This window comes from Rhipicephalus sanguineus, chromosome 1 (assembly GCF_013339695.2).
Source record: "Rhipicephalus sanguineus isolate Rsan-2018 chromosome 1, BIME_Rsan_1.4, whole genome shotgun sequence".
Lineage (NCBI taxonomy): Eukaryota > Metazoa > Arthropoda > Arachnida > Ixodida > Ixodidae > Rhipicephalus > Rhipicephalus sanguineus.
Genome location: NC_051176.1, coordinates 178,292,229 through 178,314,401, shown reverse-complemented (window position 1 = coordinate 178,314,401; position 22,173 = coordinate 178,292,229). Strand labels below are relative to the sequence as shown.

The 22,173-nt window shown below is 44.6% G+C and overlaps 1 protein-coding gene across 4 annotated transcripts in view; it reads left to right on the top strand.

Moving 5' to 3' along the window:
• Positions 1-22,173, top strand: part of LOC119403119 (protein virilizer homolog) — a 288,697-nt gene that overhangs the window by 24,711 nt on the left and 241,813 nt on the right. The window lies entirely within an intron of this gene.

Sequence of the window (22,173 nt, the reverse complement as noted above, 5' to 3'; positions counted from 1 at the left end):
CAGTTTCTCACCTTGGTGGAATGACACTATATACTATTGGTCTGAAATTTCAGTTTTTCATGAGGCTGTAACTTTGCAAAGTTGAGGAACTGTAGAAACAGAAAGAAGCAGTTATTCCAAAGTGCTTGCATTTGCTTTAAATTTCCGGGCTAGTCATTAGGCATGTTAGAGGGTTACTACAATTTGCTATTAGTACTAGAATTCTGCAAGTGGTAGATGAAAACTACTGAAGCCTAAGTATAATTGAAGAAGATTTTCAAGACAACCTTTCAAGATGACAGATTTTCAATCTGTCTTCAAGACACCGCTTGAAATCTATCCTGATACAACCTACCAATGATACACTAAAGCGAAATGACAGAACCCTTCCTCATATCTACACCCGCTGCTTATGTTGCATTTTAAAGCTGTCATAAACATTGTATCACATGTCCTCGATTTCGTTGTAAACAAGGCTCCCGTCATGGGAGCTGAAACATCTTTTTCTTGTTCTTTTGTGGTCAGTGTTCTCATTTTAAAATTTTTATGAAGTTACTTCCCGGCCAGGCAGGCTTCTGTCAAAACTTCGGCTTCAAGGATTGTGAAGGCATTGTAACAACGAAACTACTCTAAAGGGGTGGATGAAAGAATCATGTGGTGACTTTGAAGGGCAATAGTAAACTGCTATGCAGGCTTGTTTCAATTTTCCGCGTTTGTTCTTTTCATCCTATTCATCATGTGTCAACAATCTGTCTGAACAGCATACTGGTGCTTGAGACTTTTTATTATAAAGAATAAGCTTACATTTGATGCCTTGATGAACTGATCATTAAAGTAGGATTTGTGTGTGATTGCGTCATGTTTATGTCAAGATTTAATCTGATAGTATTTGGCAAATGATGTGGATTCCCATAATGCTGTCTTTATGTCCTTTTAAATCTATATATGTACTGCATTTCACAGTTGTATTTTATTTCTTCATTTAAAAGACAAACTACGATGAAATTTCACTTTTGCTGAACTAGTGATAGTAAAATTTTGTAGTTAGCAACCTTTACACAACATTTAAGCAGATGATGCATGCAATAGGGGTTAGTGGAAGTCCTAGAATGTAATTTCACTGCAGATTCTTTAGTTCACTGCAGGCTGCCATGGTTACAAGCGTATCTAAGAGTTCATGCTGACGAGCTTTTCTCGGTTGTGCATCACTTAAGAGTTACAGTAATGGCAACACTTTTTCAGTTTTGGTATCATAATCGTTTATTTGTTCGAGCTTTTCATAGCACAACCACTCGTATTGAAATGTAAAATTTTACATGGCACCTCCTCTACGTTACATTCTCTGAAATGGCTTGTCGTGTGGTTCAAAATCCTATTTACTGTATTTGGAATTTAATGATTCATGCGCTCATGTTGATGGTCAGGCCTTGGTCAGGCCATTAGTATGAGGATGGTAGCTAGAAGCCGTCTTGTGTGTGGTGCCGGAGGCTCGCAGAACTTCTCTCTCTAGTTGTGAGAGGAATGCCTTTCTACGGTCACTGATTAGACCACGTGGAGCACCATGCCCAGTATAATGGCTTTAAGAACGAAATCAGTAACTTCCGAAGCAGAACCAGTAATCACGGAAGCTGTCTCAGCGTGTCACATCAAATAGTCAACGGCTGTCACAATGCATCAATTGGCAGTGGCAATGACTAAAAGGGGGCTGGAAAGATTGACACCTACAACCTCAAATACTGTTGTGGGGCACAGAATAGGCTGTAGTTGGCTGGCAGGAGCAGATGCTGGGTGTTTTCGACGCTGACAGGAAGTGCAGAAACCGACGTACCCGACTACGCTAGTAGAAAGGCCAGGCCAGTAGAAACAACTTCGAATACAGCCGTAGGTTTTATGAAAACCAAGATGACCTGCAGTAAAATCATCATGAAAGGCTCTAGGGACTTGAGGGCGAAGAGTTTGTTGTCGAACGGGCACCCAGTGCTGACCATTAGGATGATAAATGTGGTGGTACAGAACTCATTTGCCTAGCTTAAATTGCGAGATTTGGTGACGGAGCCTTGTGTTAGGTGGATAGGAAGTTTCAGAGAGGTAGTTTATGATGCTTTGACAGTACGGGTCTGCCAGCTGGCAAGAGGCAAATGTTTAGTCGTCGTCTGAAGGTAGCTAGTCTATGGAGGCCAAAGAGGGAACCGATGTAGAAGTTGTGTCCAAATGGGTGTTGTTTGAAACAGTTGCGAAGGTGCTGAGCGGGGGTCGCGTTAAGTGGACGGGAAGCTTCAGAGAGGTGGTTTATGATAATTCGACAGTACAGGTCTTCCAGCTATCAAGAGGCGAATGGTTGGTCGTCGTCTGAAGGAAACTAGTCTATAGAGGCCACAGAGGGAACTAATGTAGAAGTGGCGTCCAAATCAGTGTTGTGTGAAACGGTTGCGGAGGTGCTGAGCGGGGGTTGCATTAAGTGGACGGGAAGTTTCAGAGCGGTGGTTTATGATACTTCGGCAGTACGGGTCTTCCAGCTAGCAAGAGGCAAACGGTTGGGCATCGTCTGAGAGGGAACTGATGTGGATGTGGCATCCAAATCGGTGTTGTGCAAAACGGTTGCGGAGGTGCTGTTGTGACTGGGACGGCATTTCTCGAAAAGGAGGAGGGGGAACACCCTGCACAGATGCGCATGTGTGCATTCCTCGGCGGCTGTGTCTGCGCGTGGACCACCCCGAAGGCTTTCTCCCACGCATTCCTTCAACCCTGGCACTACAACGTAGCCGTTACCTGGCTGGCTTTTTCTACCTTGGGATCTCCGTGGAAAGCGGCACGCATTGGAGGAAAAAAAAGGGGGGAGGTAAGACAACGAGGCCGGCGCAAGTTCAGTGGGATGCCTTACATGCTTCTCGGCGCCGATTGGACTGTGCCGTACCTGAACTACTAGCCTCCTTGCCCTCTTTCAATCGGCCACCACCAATGGAGGAGGAGGCCAGCATTGAAGGACCGGCGAGAAGGCTTGGCGTCGGCAGTCGACATTTGAAGATATCTCTGTAACATGATTACTCTATGACATAGACTCATTACTCTGTACATATTGAAACTAAAAGCATCCTGAATGTCGGGGCCCTATGCTCTGAGATCTCTCAACACTTTGTTGTGGCTTCGGCGTCCATGTACCCGGGAGACCGGGTACATGGACGTCAGTAGATAGAGCGTCGGTGTCTTTATGCTTTTTTGCCAGACTTGTAAATGATATTGAAGTCATACTCTTGAAGCGTAGAAACCAGCGACCCAGGCATCCCAACAGGTTCTTGAGTGTGGAAGGCCAGCACAAGGCATGGTGGCTCGTAATGATTGTAAAATGGCAGCCGTATAGATAGAGATGAAAACTTCTGTGCTGACTAAACGAGAGCCAGGCACTCGCTCAGTCATCGTATAAGTTCTCGGCAGTGGCGAGTACACGGCTAGCATAAGCAACGACTTGTCGCATTGCAGAAGAACAGCACCTATCTGCAGCATCTATTTGCAGGAGAAACAGTGCATCCTCATCGAAATGGGAAAGTACAGGTGCAGATTTGAGGGCACCCTTCAGCAAGTCAAATGCCAATTTACATTCTTGAGACCACCGAAAGGGTACACCAGAAGCAAGTAGCTAGTGTAGTGGAGCAGCTATTCAGGCAAAGTTCTCTATTAATCAACAGAAATCAGAGGCAAAGCCAAGGAAACCTCACAAGCCTTTAGGCTTTTCAGGGCGATTAAATCGTAGAACCGCAGCAGTCTTGTCAGGGTCCGGTCGAATTTTGTCCTTGCTCATGACATGACCAAAGACCATGGCTTTGCTGGCAAAACAGTGTTTTTTTAGTTTTAAGCTGAAGACCAGCGCCAAAAATGCGCGTCGAATTTCATCCAAGTGTTGCAGCTGTTAAAGAAATGTTGATGGAAAGACGACAATGTCATCCAGGTAGCAGAGGCAAGTCTGAAAGGCATTATGTTGAAATCCTATAGGCATCTCGGTTTGCAAACCCCGTTTTTTTCTTTGTCATATCCGTAACTCAAATTTGTCGATATCTGTAACTCGAATCGAGGTTTGAAAAGCATACCGCACCTTATAGGCAAACAAGGGCGTAGTCGTTGTGTGGCATGGGGTGTACGTCCTTTCGAGTGATATTATTGAATGTCCGGTTATTGATGTGAAACTATACGGAACCATTTTTTGTTCAGACCAAAACAACAGGAGCCACTCTAGGGCTAGCTGAGGGGCAGATTCTATATATATACATATATACCGGGTGTCCCAGCTATCTTTAGCCAAGGGTTAAAAAGTACAATATTAGAGGCAGGCGAGTGAAATCAGTTGCAAATAGCTGACAGCCACCTTGCGCACTACAGACAATTTTTTGTTTTGTAATTAATTTGTTAATTAGGATTATTTAACTAAATTGCTACATATTGACTTTAGGCAAGCAATGGGACTTTCAAAGTTTGAGAGCATCTTCAGAAACCCCCATTGCATTATTTGCGATAAAGAAAGTCTCGTGTATACCATTTTTTCCACGTTGCAAAGAAAGCCTGTGAAATATAAAAAGAACCACGTGACTAGTGCATCTGCATGCAGCGAACGTGCTGCTCTCAGCCATGGTTTGAGTGAATGAAATCAGCTGCGGCTGCGACTCGCCGGCTCCATTGCAGTGGTAGGCCGATAAGTTGGCGGTGGTTTCTTGGACCGTGTCAGCCAGTTGGTGCGCATGACGGTGCAAGTTGTATCGAGCGCGGGCCAAGAAACCACCGCCAACTACACACACACACACACACACACACACACACACACACACACACACACACACACACACACACACGCACGCACGCACGCACGCACGCACGCACGCACGCACGCACGCACGCACGCACGCACGCACGCACGCACGCACGCACGCACGCACGCACGCACGCACACACACACACACACACACACACACACACACACAAATGGCGCTCGCGCGTGCGTTCCGCACGTCCGAGTTTGTAATCACTCTGCGGTAAATACCCCCTAAAAGGCCCTGCCCTTTCGAGCTCACGTGCTAGGGTTCCAATTCGAATTTTTTGCTTGCTTTTTTTTAAAATGTCATCTCATTAGTAAAATCATATCTCCTGGTCGGAGCAGCCGCAGATGCGCAGCTGTCAGTAGCGGGCCCGTCGCTGACGGCCCACATTGAAGCGGCTACGCCATGTTACACGTCCGCCCCTCGCTTTCGGGGGTCAATAGCTAACGGTTAAAAAAACTCAGTTTCGCTTAAGAGCGAAGCAATGAATGCGATACCAAAAAATTGTATTGCGAAACGAAGTAAGACTAGCAGCTAACTCTTTTGGATCCGATCTCGCGTAACTCAACAAAACGCTGGTTTAAGGGAATATGGCCCCTCCAGGAACCGAAGCGTTTTCTTGCTCTGAGTTCTCTAAACGCGAAGTAAGCGTTGAGAGCACAGCAAGTTTACGAGCAGTCTCCTGATGCCTCGAGATAGCGTGCGCGCAAGCGACTGCGCCCTTCGAACGATGCGGTCCACCCCCCCCCCCCTTTCGCTCCCCTGGCGTCCCTTCACGCTCCTTACGAAAGACGGGCGAGGCGTTTCCTCTCTGTTTGATGAGCAATCGACGGCAGGCCCGCACGCGGGAAGATGTTATCTCATGCACTGTCCGTGCGACGGAGACAGACGGCCGGCTAGTTTAATCTCCGCTTCAGCCGCGTTCGTCGCCAGCGCTCGCGAGCTTTTACCCGCGGCTAGAATGCGCGTGGTGATGTTATTAATTTGGACTTTATACGGAAAATTACGGCAACGGCGACGGCAAAAATCCGCCGAGAGTGTCCATATAATTGCTATCGCAAGGGTCAATGTACGGGGCAGATTTTGCCCCCCCCCTCTTTGGTGATTAGGGGGGGCCGCCCCCCCCCCCCCCGCCTATGCTCCTGAGATGATTTTTTCCATGAGATTTGCAATGAATCGAAATATTTCTAGCCTTCATAAGAGCCCCATAATAATACTCAGGGGCTTGAATGTTAATGCAATATGCTTCTGTATTGCACTCCAGGATGTAAAATTCGCTGCTCCAAAGTGCTCCCAGACGCAAAATTATCTGCTCCAAAGTGCTCCAAGATGAAAATTTTGCTGCTCCAAAGTGCTCCAAAACGGAAATTTTGCTGCTCCAAAAATTGCTCCAAATCAGAAGTCCTCGGTAGCATCACTGTGTATATATATAGATAGTGAAGGAGATCCTCCGTGAGAACAGTAACAACGGAAGTGTTTATTTCGACAGTTTCGGCCAGAGTCTGGCCTTCATCAGGAATAAAGGTACATGTTGCTTGCACTCATATTTATACAGTCTTGTACGAAAAACGAGAGAGGAAGAAATACAAAGAGAGAAAGAAAGAGGGAAAAAAAGGGGGGGGATGAAAAGAGAAAAAAGAAAAAGAAAAACATGAGGCAGAGAAATTTCGGGGGGTGACTGCGCTATGCAAGTGGCGTCGTCAATGCTTATACCTTTGGAAGCATTGCCTTCTGTGTGTTCGGGTGGTGGTACCTTTAATGTAGACGAAATGTACAAGTGGCCGGCAGCGGGAAGGGCTGGTGTGTGTGGAGGTACACGTCCAACGACCTACTCGCTTACCAAGCGTTCATCTCGCCCCCCTCCTTTTTTACCGACAGTCACCATTCAGGTGTCGGCGACCTTGACTGGACGACAGGAGTGGGGCAATCGGTTTGGGTCTTTCGTCTGTCCTTCCCTCCCTTCGCATATTGTTCCTCAACAAGACGGCACCCCGCGGCTCCGGCGAGGCGGCGCGGGCAGGAAAGGTTCTTTAAGGAGTTGAGATATTAACAACTCATTACTACGACGACGTCTCTCTTCGATGGGGACACCGCGCATTGCCGCAAGGAGAAGCAAACGGGCTTTTAATGTAAATAGTAGTTTGTTCTGGAATTCTGCGTTCTGGGGCTCTTGGTTGTGTACGTGGTGACTGTTAGACATGTCAAGCTTAAAACCATTGGTCGCTTAGTAAGATAGAGATGGAAATAGACGACAGTAGTACTTCAAAGAGAATAGTGACAATAAAAGATATTTCCAGCTGTGTGTGTGTGTGTAAACACGCACACTCACTGAAGTAGACACGCGTAGGAAGCGATTTATTGATATTTCAGCCATGGGTACGGCCTTCACGAAGGCTGTACCTGCGGCCGAAACGTCAATAAATCGCTTGCTACCTGCGTCTACTTCACTGTGTATATTCATCCGAACCCGATATCGCCCTTTTCCGGTATACACTCAAACCTTGATATAACGAACACAGATATGACGAATTATCGGTTATAACGAAGTAAATGAAGAATAGTCTTGTCATAGCTACAGTGTTACAAATAAACGTTTATAACGAATTTTCGGATATAACAAAGTTATTTTCGTGGCAGATGTAACTTTGTTATAATGAGGTTTTAGTGTATATATTAGACACACACACACACATTTTTTTCCCCAGATATATAAATTTTGTAAGGGTGGAGATTTAGTTTAAAAGTGCTGCGGGAGGGGGGGGGGGGGGCATATTAATTTCATGTTTTAAGACCTCCTGTTTTCAACACACATCCACATTTCATTTCTGGTCACACATTTCTGACATCTACGAGGGGCGTTCAATAAAGATTTCCCCTGACCAACTTCCTGTGGACGGAAAGCAACGAAACTTTGCAGATTTATTAGTCCTTCTCTACATAGGTGCCACCCAGGGAGACACACTTCCCCCATCTTTTTATGCAACTGTAAACACCTCGCTTGTAGAAGTCGACAGGTTGCTGCAAAAGGCATGTTGTAACTTCAGAAATCATAGTCTCATCATCTGGAAAATGCTTGCTCTTCAAATATGACTTCAATGTTGGGACGAGGTAGAAGTCCGATGGTGCGAGGTCGGGTGAATAAGGGGAATGCGGAAGAATTTCAAAGCCGCAGGAGCGTGCTTCTTACTGGGCAACATGTGAGTTGTAAACTGGGGTATTGTCTCGCAGAAGGCGGACGAATTGGTGAGCATGCCACGTCTCTTGTTTTTAATGGTCTCTCGCAATTTCCGCAGCAGTGAAGCACAGTATGCCCCAGTAATCGTGGCACCCTTTGCTAGGAAATGCATCAAGACTACTCCGTGCTGGTCTTAAAAGACTGTGAGCATGACCTTGCCCGCCGAGGTCTGGGTGGGTGCCTTCTTTGGAGGCAGTGAGTCCAAGTGCTTCCATTGCATCGATTGGACTTTAGTCTCCGGATCATAGTGATGGACCCAGCATTCATCCTGTGTAATCAGTCTGTTGAAAAAGTCCTGCTGGTTTCCATGGCACATGGTCAAAAGAGCCTGGGAGCATTCGACTCGTTCCTCCTTTTGGAAAAGTGTTAGCGATCGGATACCTTACTCATATGAAGATGGTCCTGAATGATTTTTTCCATGGACCCCACACTAATCTTGACATGTTGGGCTAGGTCTCGAACGCTAACGTGGCGATTTTCCAAAATGGCGACCTCCACTTGCTGGATGGTGTGTTCATCGACAGCGTAGTGGGGTCGCCCTGCAATCGGAGCCGCTTCCACGGAAAGCAGACCGTATTTGAATTGGCGATGACAGTTATTCACTACATCATATGATGGGGAATCCTCCCCATAAACCTCTTTTATCTCATCGAACGTCTCCCTTGGAGTGCGGCCTTTCAAGTACAGGAACTTGACGACTGCTCTGTATTCCACTGCATCCACTATCACACCTCACACCACTTCAGCACCTCTAAAAGAAGGACCGTTCTTTGTTTAGAGTTGCAAATTGGCACGTGACCTACAGTGACTTATGTCATTACATATACGCAGTTTCAGCATCCTGCAATAAATGGAAGTCACTCAGGGGAAATCTTTATTGAACGCCCCTCGTATGATGCACACAGGAAATAGAAGCGAAACTGTGTTTTAGCAGTTTGCGATCAATGAAAACTCAAAGCCTCCTGCTCAGTGATCAGAATCGTAATAGTGCGGAAACAACACAAAGGACAAAAAGATGCAGACAAGCGATAACTTTCAACTAAACTTTATTGTGATACAAAAGGTATATATATGTGCAGGCAGTGGGTGAAATGATAATCAGAAAGAGTAAAGGCAGTCACGTGTCAACCGACTTCGTGAACGAGCAAACGTCCGGAACAAGAGGGATGGTTTTCTGGCTCTTCATTCTGACCAATGTGGTTTTCGCCCTGTGTTTGATAACACTTCTGTTTTGTACCGGCACAGAGATGAACGCACCCACATCATTGTTGAAGTGGCTCAGATGAAGCGGGAGTGCTACTCATGTGTGAGCAAGCTGTCCATATCACTTTGTGATAAAGAGGTTGCGTTTTTGGAAGGTGCGGGTTCACGCATGCGGTGACACCGCCTGGGATATTTTTGGTTTTTTTGGGGGGGGGGCGGGGGGGTTGGTCTTTTGCTTTTCTGCACTTGCCATGTTCGTACACGCGCTGTTCATTCTGTTGATGCTTGGTTGACACGTGACTGCATTTGCTCTTTCTGATTATCACTTCACCCACTGCCTGCATATATATATATATATATATACAGGGTGTTTCAGCTAACTTGCGCCAAGTATACTTTTTAATTTCGCACACTCTAGAAAAAAGTAGGAAAAAGATTTAACAGGGCAGTTATCTTAGTATAGATGAAGCAATTTGAAGTTGCTTAACAAACATTACAACTTTCCTAGTTAATATTTTTCGTTATAGTTACTATTTTAAAGGTTAGTTAGGCAGTCTTTGTTAATTACCCAGATTATTGGATTGGCAGTTATACTAGCATGGATAAGATATTCTGACGTTTCAGAACAAGTGCTACAACTTTTACATTGAAGATTTTTCTCTAGAGTCAATATTTAAAAAGTTCATTAAGCAATCTTTGTTTATTGCTGAGCTTAGTGGATTGGAAAAAATAATCTGACGTGCTCTATATGGCTCAGAACAACACTACGATTATTGGAGACACGTAGCGCCCATGCTTAATTTTTTATTACTTGGTGCTTTTTAGCTGAAACACTCTGTATATACCTTTCGTTTCACAATAAAGCTTAGTTGAAAGTTAGCGCTTGTGTGCGTCCCTTCTTGTCCTTTGTGTTGCTTCCGCGCTATTGCGATTCTGATAATGGAGCACCAACTAGCCCGATCTGCCACCCTCCTGCTCAGACTTCTTTTTACATAACTAGATGGCTAGAATGGCTTGCTGGCGTTGTGCGCTGACAGTTGCTATTTATTGGTTCCGCAGGCATGCATTTCAGAGGGGTCAATCGGAGCGATGGGTGGTGTATCGAAATCGCCTGGGAGTGAACCAAGCAGAGTGGTGGGTGGTGAAGCGGAGCGGTGGGTGGTATTTCCACCACCGCCCACTGTGGGGAGAACCCTGATATACCAGGTGTTCGAAATTGTGCTTTATGGTTTTCTTAAAATTCAGCACTGGGAGGTACGTGAAAACCACCTTTGCAGATAAGTTATGTATCCAGGGGGACACAAAAGTGAGACAGTAATTGTCGCTGTGAACCACCCAGTTAGTTTAACTAAGATTGAATAATAAACTTTTTAGTGACTGCAGTAAGCGGACATGTTTGTATTGAAAAGTTGGAGGCGGAGGCAGTTGAGTTTCTGCACATTTCATTTAGAAGAATTCTTCTAGCATGTCCGTGCTCTGAGATATTAGGTGCAAAGTTTAATTGTGGTTCGGATAATTACGCATGCAAGGCAGTGAAGACGGGCGTAAAGCTCCTCCCTGATGTGCTGCGGCACTTGCATGCGGCGCTTAGTCTGACAACTGGTCAAAGGCCTAGACAAAGATGATAACTATCAGCTGGCAATAGCAAGGAATGACTGCTCGTCACATCAGGGAGGAACATTGCGCCGATCCTCACCACCTAGCATGCATAATCACGCAAACTGCAATTAAACTTTGCAGTGGGATATCTCGGAGCACAGGCATGCTAGAAAAATCCTTCCAAGTGGAAATGTGTAGCAACACGACTGCCTCCAACTTTTCAATACTAGCATGCCTGCTTACTGCAGTTGCTAAAAAATTAATTATTCAATCTTAGTTAATTGGACAGCTGAAAGCGATAATTATTGTCTCACTGTGTGTCCCCCTGGGTACATAACTTATCTACAAAGTGGTTTTCACGTACCTTCCAGTGCTGAACTTTTAAGAAGATCATAAAGGTTCATTTAACACTCGGTATATATATATATATATATATATATATATATATATATATATATATATATATATATATATATATATATATATATATACTTTTTTTTTTGACAGACAGATATCTGTATTATAAACATTAAGACCACAAAGTCATGCCTCATAATTGAACACCATTAAGAATTAACTGCACGTATGCCTGTGCATAATACACTTTTTATCAGTGCTGTTGCTGACAGTTTTCCATAGATCTCATCATGCACTTTATTGAGGTGTGACACCTGCACTGCCTTGTTTGATACAGATATTTGTGCGCTTACCACTCATGCTTCGATCATAGAGACTCCTGCAGCTGTGCCAAAATTTCAGTGCCTTTGTGTGAGACAGCCGTCACTGTTCACCTGATGCATGTGCACAGGTGAACCTGTGCACATGCATCACACTGCGCACAGTGGACCGTGGAGGAGCCTGTGCACAGGTCCACATGAAGTGTGTTTGTTTGTTTGTGTGTGTGTGTGCGTGTGTGCGTGCGTGCGTGTGTGCCGGTTTGTGACTCTCTAAGTGTACCTGTTACGAAGTGAACACAGTGTGGAAAATGAACAGCATCGAATTTGCCTGCTGAAGCTTGAGCAGTTGTTGAGTGGTGATTTCAATGACATTCTGAGATAATAAAACAGAATGAGATGCTTTGAATGAGCGGTGTAAAGCAAGGGTTATATGAAGAGTACCAGCACCTCAAGGCAATCATCATGTAGAGGGGACTAAATGCCCCAACCTATAATTTATCTGTGGTGTGTTAGCCTGCAGAAGGACCAATCCTTCTGGCGGAATGTTTGGTGTTGTTGACCACTTCCCCTCCAATTTCGGGGTCATTTATCTTAGTGTTCCCAGAAGGTGTGTTGTATCCCTTTCCACTTGGTGCACAGTGAACAGAGGTGGGCATATTATAGGACTTTTCTCAACATGAAGGCACGACCAACGGTGTCTAAGCCCAGCTGATGGGAGGAAGAGGATGTTGTTGGTTTCCCTTGTGCTTTTGGGACATAGTGACCACATGCCATTTAACCAGAATTGTTTGATGTATTTCAGGGGAGTGAGGATGGTATATTTACTTATGTGATGTCACTTTTTTGAGATTACATTATCTGTTCTTTGCCATAATGCCCCATAAATATGCAGAATAAACTGAAGTTGGTCTTTCTTCCTTGTGAGTTACATGTTGCAACAGCCGAGTTCTCTCTGGAAGAGCATTTGGAGGTTCTTGACATCATTGAGGTAAAAAAGAGTACCAGGGATCCTAGTGCAAATTTCAAATCTTTCCCAAGGATACAACAACATTTAGGGTCACTCTTGGTCTCACAATTGTTGCAAGACACAGCTAGGGTGCTGTTCCCTCTACCCTGTAGGAGCTTTCTTGATTGCTGCATCACACCAATATGCTGCACCCATATGCAGTTTGAACACTGAGTCTGGACGCAACTGTACTTCATTGCTGTCACTTCCCTTAGTCCTGTCCCAGCTCCATTTTACTACCTCTCCATCAACCTCTTTCCTCCCTCTCATTTGTAATCTGTATTATCATTATCATCTGTTCATTCTTGCTTCATTCTTCTTTCTATGCACCTAAGCTGTATTTCCCACTAATTCCATACTGCTGTGCTCTGGTCACTTTACCATTATTTTGTTTATTTTTCGTGTACTTAATAGCAGGTTTCTAAGTGTCCATGCGCAAGGGTTCTTACCTCTTTGCTTTGCCTAGCACACCATCCTGTGTACACTTGCACGTGTGCAAACTGAGTGAAGTTGAAATTATTTCCAAGCGCAATGCTAAGCCTTTGCTATCACTGCCAATTCTTTGCCCTTCATGCGAAACTGTCAGCATTTTTTAAAATTTAATACGATGGGGAGATCGATATCACTGTTTTTTCCGTCTACACTTATCCTTGTGTAGCTGAGGATGACGATGCTATGAGCAAACATGGTGTGCTCCACTCATGGTGAGCACACTGCTATTGTGTATGGAACGAGCAGCTGTCACGCTTCATCCGAGCAATGTGTTCAAAAGAAAAAGGTTAAATTAAAATTAAAAAGAAAAAAATCGAAATGACTGAGAAAGTATTATATTCATATCCATTCAACTTACGGTGGTTATTACAAATATTCCTTGAAGGTATTTGATTTGCTTTGTATTTTACTAATGTCTGAATTTTATTTTCTTTAGGAATTCAATACTGTACTAATACCTCGATAATTCAAATTCAGTAATTCAAAATCCTGCATAATTTGAAAATTTTTTGCAGTCTGAAAAACTTGGAATTTACGATATTGTTCCGTAATTTTATTTACTATTTAAATTGAATCTGCAGGCACAATTTTGGTCTCTTTGCACATCTACAAAGGCACCTTTATTTTGTAACATCTGTCTAAGCACCAACTTTGGCAATTTTTTGACCATGTCAAGGTAATGGTGCTTCTGCGTTTCTGAGACGCTTCTGTCACAGGCCTGATAATAGAAATAATCAGCGAATTCAAAGATAATTTTAGGAAGCAAAGAAGCGCAGCACCAAAACTGAAGCCCAACCGAGCAGTACTGTCTTCGTGTGACGTATAACATGAAGTCATGCAAGGCATGCCGGTCCCGCCTGCGCAGAGTATAAAAAATTGTGAAAGCTGCGAAGAACAGAGGCACAGTGGAAAGGTGACCACACCGCACATGTCCGTGACTGACCATGCCAGTGGTTGCGGTGCTTGACTGCTGACCTGAAGGTTGTGGGATTGAATCCCGGCCGCAGTGATCTTATTTCGATGGAGGTGAAATGCTAGAGGCCAGTGTACTTAGATTTAGGTGCACGTTAAAGAACACCAGATGGTCAGAATTTCCGGAGCCCTCCACTACAGCGTCCCTCATAATCATATCGTGGTTTTGGGACATTAAACTCCAGGAGGATGAGGAGGAATAAACTTTTATTGAAACCAGCAATTTGGTTGGCTGGGCCTAGGCCTCCCACGTGGGGACGTCAAGGTCTTGCCTCTCCACCGCCTCGCGGGCCTGCTGAGTCGCCCAAAGCTGGTCGTCGAAGTGGGAGCTGCGCAGGGCGGCATGCCATCTCGACAAGAGGGTCTCGGTGTTAATGGATAGGTATTGGTGTTTACATTCCCACAGCATATACGGGAGCGAGGCGACCTGGGTCTTGCAGATCTTACAAGTGTGGTTAAGATAAATGTCTGGGTATATCTCGTGGTGTCGATGCAGTGACGGGTCAACAATTATTATTATTATCACCGTGCCACATGCACAAGCTCCTTGGAGCTGTTGGACAGTGACAGCTGCAATTCGGACGCATTTGCTAGAATCGCAATTTTTCTTTGATGAAGTAGAAAACACTTGTTTACGTTATGTGCTTGCCTGGTTGCACACTCTGCAACGACCTGTTAACGATCGTGGCAGCCAGTTTGTGGCTGCCACGATCGTTAAGGAGTTTGCAGACAAAGTAAAAGTCTTAATATTGTTTTGAGAAGAATGCATAAGTTTGTGGATAGCGGTGTTTACCGTTGCGTCGATAGAATCGAGGAAATTTAGTAAAAGCCAACTACGAGCTATCTTTCGCATGATACACAGCTTACCATATACAGATAGACCCGGTATAGGTTACGGAATTTGCACATGCATACTCTTTAGCCGGTACAATATTACCATACTTTTCATGTGGTAAACCAGCACAGCTAGCTAAATACCCTAATATTGAGATGAAGGGTAAGCGTTAGCTGCGAGTGTTTAGTGCCTGTTATGGTAATTACACGAGGAATCATGTGCAGCCCACAATGCAACACCACTTGCCACCCATCGCATGCCCGCCCACAGGGGACTGAAGTTCACCTGCCAAACCAGTGAAATGCTGGTCAAACAAATATGATTGTTGCCTTGTGGACAGCAGATGCTGTGGGGCACCTAGGTTCTGTCACTTTGCCATAAATGACATCTCACACATAATGTGGCCGATAATTGTGGGAAGTTTGAGGCAATCAATCAAATTCATTTGTAAACAGTGTGCGTATGTAATTTGGCATACATGAAGGAAACTTGCAAAGGAACATACCTAGTGAATTTTGAGATCATTGACCTAGAAAAATCGCCGGAGTTGACCTTTAAAGAGTGAGAACATCAAGTAGTATTGTCAGCCTGTCTCGAGATGAAACAGAAGTTGTGTTACTCAGGGAATTTTACATGAGGACTCGTGGGAAATCTGAAAAACTCAGGGGAATTTGAAAACTTCAATTTGGTAGGCACCTTCCTAATGCACTAACACTGCAAATGCTGCTATGACATTGTACAAGGTGCGCACAGGTCCTTGAAACCCTTGAATACCCTTGAAAGTTGAAAGCCTGTTTTCAAGGCCCTTAAAAACCTTGAATTTCGGAGCAGTCCTTGAAAAACCTTGAATTTGTTGAATGCTAAATTTGAATTGGTATTTGTCATCATGAAAGTGGTTTTCATTGCTGAAATTTTGTCTTTTGTTTGAGTTCTGAAATGCGGCCAAGAAACCGTACCAATTTTTATACCTATTTAGCCGACTCTCGTTAAGGCAGCTGGCAAAATTGGACTTGGTGCGAGTCTCCGAGGCAACGTTCATCATAGACGTCGTGTCAGTGTCTTGAAACGTCACCACCGGTGCTAGCGGAAGTAGTATCGGATGCGAGCGCAGTCGCCCCATCGCTATCGCATGTCCATTGTCTCCGTCCAACTAGTCCAACGCGGCGTCCGCGTTTGTGCGCGGGCTTTAACGTTGTCGTGTCCATGTGCTACCAGCGCTTTTTGGAATGAGCGTGCCGTCTACGTGTTAGTGCAAAGGGTGCAAGTGATGTGTTGATATGTGAAGCAATGCCCGGAGAAAGCAAATTTCAGATTACGTGGCTCCACCATGACGACTACAAGCACTGGATTGCGCCTGACATGACGAATCTGCATCGGGCTAAGTGCAAGCTTTGCAGCGAAACTTTTGATGTGACTTCCATGGGTGAATCCGCTTTAAAAAAATTACACCATCTCCCACTCAAGGGAGGGAGCCATGAGGGGATGCGAAGCAGCATTGGATGTGCGCACCTAGTTTCCGTTACGTTCCCTCGGTGTTTCCGTTAGTGTGTGAGGTTTGTATTTAGTGTTTGTGTTATCATTACGTTGTATTTGTGCACTGCTTTCCGTTAGCGCCAAGTGAACGAGTGGCGCTGACGTTGACGTTACAACTCATCTCAATGGGAGCAAAGCGAGAACGGCGGAAGCCGACCGAGCGCACGCACTTATATACCCATGAAATGGGGGAGGGAGAGGAGAGAGTGGGTTACAGGCTGTATTTGGCTGCGGCGCGGCTGCATCACGTGGGAGGGGAGGCTGCACCGTGGCTGCAGCGCGGGGGAGGAGAGTAGAGAAGGCGACCGAACACCTGCGTAAAGGAGGAGAGTGGGAGAGAGAGTAGGCGCATGCGCCGTGGAGCGCGGACGCCACTACCGCTGCCGGACACAGCCCCGAGCAAAAGCTACTTCGCATCTAAAAGTCACATGAAAAGTGCCAAGCATATTGGCGCAATCAAGATGGGGCAAGGGAGTGCATTGAAAAGCTACCTGACGCCTGTTGCAACAGAGCAGTCCACTACAGTGTCTCCGTTGCAGTCGCCAAGCTTAAATGATGCTTCTAAAACGCACGAGCTTGTCACTGACGAATTTACATTGTGATATTTGGTAAACATATCTTTACTTATTTTTTATTGTGTGCAATACAAGCAGATTTGTATTGTGACATGTATTTTCCTTGTGCAATTAATGCGAGACCTTTTGAGAGCACTGTTTCAAAATCTTCGACATGGGAAAAAAAAATTACCTCTCGAAGAGGGCCTTGAAAATCCTCCTTTAGGGCCTTGAAAGTCCTTGATTATCCTTGAATTTTCTCCTTTGAAACCTGTACGAACCCTGATTGTAGCACTGACTGCAATTGCTGCACTAAGAACTTTCATCAAATGATCAGTTCATTATTTATTTGCTTTCTTTGGACATATTTTCAGTTCCAATGTGAAGTTTACTTTGCGTAAACCTTGAGTCTACATTATCTGTTAAATAATGTAATAGTATATAAAAAATGTGTGACCTCGTTTTTCAGGACTTGTATGTTATGGTGTACAGCAGACTTCGATTAATTTGACGCAAGTTAATTAAATTTCTTGGTTAATTTGATCATGATCAAAGCTCCTGGCGTGTGCTCCATACATTTCTGTGGGGCCAAACATTCATTATTTCACCCTGAAATTAACCTTCATTGGATAAATCGAACTTCGCTGGTCACCTTACGAGCACTGGCCACAATGGTGATATAGTGATGCCTTCAGTAGTAGCAGCATCTCACTTCACAGTGTTTAGAAAGCAGTGAATGCATCAAACATCTCGCGTTAAAATGGCCTATTTTCGTTCTGCCCTGTAAAGGTTTCAATGTGAAACCTAGCTCACAATGAATCATTGCAGCCATTTGTCCAGTTGTAATATGTGCTTTTTTTTTTTTTTTTCGGGAAAATTTGTCCATAAATTTCTTGGGCGATGCAATCTGACATGAAACTGCTGCATTTCCAACAATGTAGCCAGCATCATTGTCATTACAAGGTGATGACCACCATGTATGCCCATAGTTCTTCAATCGTGACAGTTGCTAGACCCCGTTTCAAAATCACGACACACTGATGGACAAATCTGTGGAGGTTACTGCACTGACACAACACCGCTTGGGAGCAGTGACAGGAAACACACCTCATTACTACAGTTGTTGCTCTTATTGCGTAAGTTACTGCGGCCCCCTTGGATAATTGCGCCAATTTCAATCCCTTTTAGGTCCAGTTAAAGGGGTGGAGATACCAAATTTTGAGGCTATAAAAAGCCTGTTGTAGGCTTCCTCTGTATGCAAAGACACTCAGCATGAAGTGTTGGACACAGCAAACGTTTAGAATATATTTTAATGCGCTTCCACAGTGTGCTTAAATGCTCAGTCTTGCGACCGAGACCTATCTCTAGCGTGACTGACACCGACATCACCGTGTAAGAAACGTAACGAAAGTTTTACTGACATCACACCATATTAGAGTGACGTGCAATGAGTTGTGCACTGGGCAGGTCAAGAGAGCATCGGCTGCAAACCCACACTAATTTTTTTTCAGTGTGTTGCCGAAGTAGCCAAACTTGCTCACATTTTGCAAAGTGCTTCGCATCGTCACACGAACCTGCAAAGGTGGCATTAGAGAATTTCAGTTTGTTGGCACACTTCTTTGCTTTAGCATACTGGGTTACCATAGCCGTAAACATGAGAGGCCGGATAGGTGGGGTGGCCTGGCAGTGCTAAGATAAACCAGGCAAGCACAGAATTGTTGTTGCAGAAATATAATGTATTCTGCTTCTCTGCTGGTGTAAATTCTTGGCAGCGGCATAGTACCGAATGCGCTGCCTTTTTAAACATTTTTTCGCCATGGTCACTCAGTGAAAATAAACAAATGCACCTATAATAGTGGTTGCACGAAGCATCTCAAGATGTTGATACCGCTGTCCGGTAACCCGGTATTCTGCAAACATCTTTGGGTATACCAGAATACCGTACACGCTAATATTCTCTGTTAGAGAATTTTAGCGAGCGTTGAAGGCATCTGGACGGTTGCTCGTGTGTGTGTGAGAGCAGACGAGGCAGCACTGTGTACGTCAGAGCTTTGTCGACCCACCTGTTCACGCTTCCTACACAGTGACGTCACTGTCCAACTCGGTGCCCAGAAACCGAAACTGAAAGTCGTTCACATAAATAAGAAGGCGATATTAAATTATTTAGCGAGAATATGTGAATCTTGGAGCGGTTTGTCATGCTTCCTCGAGCAATAAGAAACATTTGCAACAAAGAAAGTGCAAGCCACAAATTTGATGACACCACCCCTTTAACGAAGTTGACTGTACTGGTGAAGATCGGTGCTGATCTTCTGGCAGCATTAACAGGTGGATGCTGCAGTACTATTTGTCATTTTATAATGTTGAATATTCAGATAATTGCTTTTTGGGATATGATGGGGTTTGATAATACGGAAGAAATATGTAAATGTGTGGTCTTTCCCTAAAACACAAGCATTGCTGTTGCTGCCTGTGTCTCAAGGTTCATAGATTTTATAACTTAAGATTCCGGCACAGGGGCTATTCAGGCTGCATTTATTTCTCTTGCTTGCATGCCGCACTTAGCATGGTAGAATATTGTTTTTTGTCTTGTGCAGCTTGTCTGTTGTGACAAAAAGAAAAAAAAAAGAAGCCTCGTTTCTTGCAAGTAATCCTCTTGGTATACATATATTTTTTTCATGTAGTCAATCACATGCCATTCGCATTTAATTGTAAGCAGCTTTTCAAGCTAGGTGTTTTTGCTTTTGCCTAGTAAATTCTTGCCTAGTAGCTCTGTCAAAGGCTACCTTTATCAGCGCCTGACCTGTGGAGCTGTATTGCCTTCACCTCAGAGAGCAAGAATGTTTGTGGATCATTTGCTTTCTAGAGAGGCTGGTGCCATGCAAAAGAAATGCTTGTAACCTTGCACGAAACATTTATACACTTACATCAATACACTGGAATATGTAGAAAGTCATAAATAGAGGCCGGATTTTTAGGCACTAAAAAAGCCCGTTTTAGGCGCCAAAACTAGGCAGGCAAAATGATGTTTCAGGCTTCCAAAATCGTAAATATAGGCACAATAAATTTTCACATAAATGCAAATAATTTCAAATGAAGACGTGCGGGGCCTCTATCTACGACAGGAAAACAAAAATGTTATTGCTTTTAAGAAGGCACAAAGGCGCCAACAGTTGAACATAGCCGTACAATTGTGCTTTCTCCCGCATGGTTCGCCCATGTTCTGAACGATGAAGTCAAGTGTCCACTGTCAAGTCAACACACTCCTCAGTGTCTTTGCGGCATGATTGAGAAGTGCAGAGCAGGAGCAGACAGCCAGATTGCTAAAAGACCAGAAGGGAGACATTCCTCCTATTGGCCGGGTCGAATTGCGTAGAGCCACTTTCTCCACTGGCGTAGCCAGGCGTGGGGGGGGGGGGGGTGTAAACCTTTCCCGCCTCCCCCAGAAACTTTTCAGGTTTGCGCATGTGTATATACACGCACGCACATATATACATAGTATAGTTGTCCCACCGTCCCCTGCCTGAAAAATATTTCTGGCTATGCTACTGCAGTGAACACTTTAAAAAGTAAATTACAAACAAAACAAAAGCTGCATGCACATCACAATTTTCTGTCTTTTTTTTTTTGCTCTTCACTCTTTTTTGCTTTCCACTGACGGCTCTCCGCATTCGCCAACGGCTCGGCCCATGTCGGCGTGGCGGCGAATGCTCGCCGACATGTCCCGCTTCACTGCTGCTAGCGGTTGTTGGATAGTTGAACTAGAGGACTAGAGTTGGTTGAACTAGAGGACTAGGTTCAACCCCCATAGTTCCCAACAGTCAATCTTATGCGGTAACATGAATAACGGTCTCAAACAGCACCCGGGAGCGAAACTTGAGGCTAAATAGCATTCATATAAGCGCCAATTTTGAAAATAGGCATTTATAGGCATTTATAAGCATTTAGGCACGAATGCCAAAAATAGGCATTTATAGGCACTATAAAAACACTATAAAAGCCCTTCTTAACCTCTAATTCATGCTCATATATCAAAATGGCGCGATAGGAGTCCAAGGAACAAAATAGGCATTTGCCTAAAAACCGGTCTCTAGTCATAAACAATGTCCCTCCATTGCGACCATGATTGTATCTGCCGCATTAGCCTAATACTCTGGGCATTTGTAATGTACCAAGCGGGCTTTTTACATTGCGAAGAAATCTGTTTGTATTGCACAAGAAGTTAGAAAGAAAACTGCACACTTTTGTTCAATGAATGAAAATGGTACATGCTTGCAGCCATGCTGAGTAAACTCGCACAAAGCTCGCGCAGGAAATGTCACAGGAGCGCAGTGGCAGCACGTGTGATAAGTGAATGCACATATAGCAATGTAAACCAGTCCTATTGTTCAGCAATAATCAGCAAGTTTCGTGGTAGCACATAGGGGCCTTTCACTTCACTTGTGAATAGTAGGCATGTGGGAAGATTGAATACTTGAAGCCACCAACCAGATGTCTCATCTAGCCTTTACACCTGCCGCGGATTACCTGTGAGATGGGGAGTGTGGGATGGCTCTGCATTTAGCCATGCAGAGAGCTTGCACAGCCGCCACTTTCAGGCTAGCTAGAGGAGGTATTTGTATTTGGCTATTATTTGTTGGTCAAGCTGACACAGTACAAAGCCTGTGTGCACCAGGTTCTCGGAAGCTTGGCCATGCTTTAGCATGACAGTTGTGCTTCTTGCACTGTGTAGGTACCGTGGCTGCCTGGCGCATGCTGATGTAGCTTTCTGCACCCTTGTCATCCCTCCCTGTGTAGCTTCTAGTGCGCTTGTCAAGACGAAAGGCGAGGAAACGCTTGGAGCCTGCGGCAAATCCCTGTAACTGTGCTTATACTTGAAGGATTCGAAAATGTTTTGCAACAGAAGATTCATGAGCCAATAAACTCCTATAGTGAGGTCATTCGATGATTACTCGGAAAGGTGTTGCAGCGCTCCTCTAACGGGTGTGTTTAGGGTTTTGTTAGTCCATTCCTTTGGGGATTGTGGGGTTTCATCTTGTGATGATGTTCACCTAGACATTTTCTAAAAGCAGTGCCATGAATATAGTTTCTTGGCCATCTATTATGATTTTTGGTGCCCCATTTTGTAGCAAAACATTCCCGGTGAAAAACCACGTCACCTCCATTCATAGGTCGGCAAACTCACTCATGAGTCCACTCACTCAGACTCAGATTGAGCCATGAGTCTGAGTCTGAGTGAGTCCGGAGGAGTAATATTTTGGTGAGTGTGAGTCCTAGAGGTCCGGT